Raw genomic sequence first — 2249 nt, forward strand, 5'->3', positions numbered from 1 at the left:
TAGTATTGTTCTGTTCCATTTCCAAATACCATTGATATGGTAAAAATCCATGAGGATTTGGAGATAATACTGACATGTTTGTTGTTTTGGCCGCCGCCCACCAGGTGTTTGATTAAATGCCTAGATGACTTATTCTATTATGTTATCATGGTTTTATCTGTATTTTATCATCGCTTCATTTTGTTTTCTTAATAAATTACTTTTACCTATTTCAGAAAAGTCAACCTAGGATGCGCTTCATGGTAAATTAAGAAGATTTGAGGGACCACAGAAGGTTGACGCCTCAACAGGTCTCGCCCATTTTCATTACTCTTTGATTTTAGAATACTTTTGATAAGGTTTGTTCAATTTAATGACCCCATCTGCATCTAGCTTAATTTATGAGATTAATTGTATGATTTAGGAACCCCATTAGTGTGCGAGGAGTACTCCTTATTGGAAGCAACTATGTTTGGATTTCGAGTTCATAAGCTTAAGTCTTCATTTTTCCTAATTAAGGGTCTCTATACTATGTCTATGTGAAGGGTATTCCCTCATCATCTGATTTATGCTTCAGTTAGTATTTTTGTTTTGACATATATGATAATTCTAGACTTTCACCCACATATGTGGATCTGCATTTTTATTTTAAACACCTCTACTTTAAGTTAATTGCATATTTTAATGTTCTGGGTCCGATTACCTTGGTTTTATAAACCAGAACATTGACTGTAATCCTGCTTTTATTGTTCTGGGTGACACCTTCTGATGTAAAGGATCAAGTTGATTTAGATGTGAAGGAAAACATTGATTCTTATGTGTTTTGAATAAGTTTCAGATGGGAATGGAATGGTAATGTGAAGGTGGAGGTGAAAGTGGTTGGCCATGCAATGTTTGATACTTCTAAAGTAGAGAATATCATGTATGATTAAATTTCTATATTTGTTTTTCTTGATTAATATTTGTATCTTTGTTATGTACTATTTAGTATGATGGAATCAGAAAACAAATGGAATGGGAATGAAAGAAATTAGTTTTTAGTATATTAAGTTTTCTAATTTTCTAAAGAATAGTTTCTTATTTAGAATTATTTGTATTTTTCTTTTAGGGTTTTCATTTTAGAATCATCAAATTCTACCAAAGGGAAGAGACAGCTTCTTAAGCAATATGAATTTCATTCCCCTAATCAACAATATTTAGCCCGTTAATGGTACTTAATCATCTATCAGGTAGAAGCTTTCAAGATTCAAGTTTTTGATGATTATGTAGTAATTGTAGCATAAGTAACAGTTGTTGAATATCCTTTCTTTCCGAGTATCTTGCTGTACTTTTGTTTTAATATATGCATACCAACTTTGTATCTGTAACTAAGATAGCATTTCTGTTTGGTAAGATAATATAATAATTAATAATTTATTTTGTAAATTTTTCAGGTCAACTTTTTCAGAACTTTTATGCATTAAATGACTGCTTTCTATGCCGATTTTCCTGGTATGAATTACAATGGAATCGGAGTTCGCTATTCCATTCCATTGTATGTTTTGTTTCTACAAAAAATGGAATTCAATTATGTTATGTTCTTTTGGATATAAGTTTGTAACACATGGGATTTATGATTGCAGCAAACAATCTTTCTTTTCTTTCCAGACATGATTAAAGGCATGTTTTTGGCTGTAGTTATTGGACCACCTGTTGTGGTTGCCATCATTTTAATAGTACAGGTATTATTCTATCTCTGAGAAATTTCATTTGCCATGTCATCAAAAGTTGCCAGATGGACTATTATCTTTCATGTTTGAGTTGGTTCTCAACTTGTAGAAGAATAACATAAAATATTTTGGCATCTGAGTGTAAAAAATAATATTTGAACTCATAAGTTCCATAATAATACTTTATTGTGTTACATGTACTTTATTACTTACTCATAATATATAATTCAATATGATTATTGATTATGTTTGGTGAGATCATGTTCTCTGTTCTTGATGCTGCATCTGATAGGGAACCAAAAGTGAGGACTTTTTTTACCCCTGACACTTGAAATAACAAGGTAAGGAGAGCATTCTAAACATTCTGGAAACTTTAAAAGAAGAGGGAAATAGGGTCTTGTTCAATGCTTTAGCTGTGTTTGCTCTAAGGGAGATCAACTTATCAAAAGTAAGTTACTGTTTCACCCTTTTATTTAATATTTTTGTGATTGAATGAAAGTCTTAATGAAAGTAATTGACAACCCTTTCTCTGTAAATGATGTTGTGATTGTGGGAGAGGTG

General features: G+C 31.5%; 1 long non-coding RNA gene across 1 annotated transcript; it reads left to right on the top strand.

Annotated features, from left to right (window-relative positions):
- Positions 1-234: 234 nt before the first annotated feature.
- LOC145034008 (uncharacterized) lies at positions 235-1447 on the top strand. The gene is made up of 3 exons (XR_013677822.1): positions 235-290; positions 1088-1208; positions 1413-1447. It is a non-coding gene; the product is annotated as an uncharacterized LOC145034008 (long non-coding RNA).
- The last annotated feature ends 802 nt before the right edge of the window (positions 1448-2249 follow it).

The sequence above is a fragment of the Lactuca saligna genome, chromosome 3, assembly GCF_052625555.1.
Source record: "Lactuca saligna cultivar CGN05327 chromosome 3, ASM5262555v1, whole genome shotgun sequence".
Taxonomy (NCBI): Eukaryota; Viridiplantae; Streptophyta; class Magnoliopsida; order Asterales; family Asteraceae; genus Lactuca; species Lactuca saligna.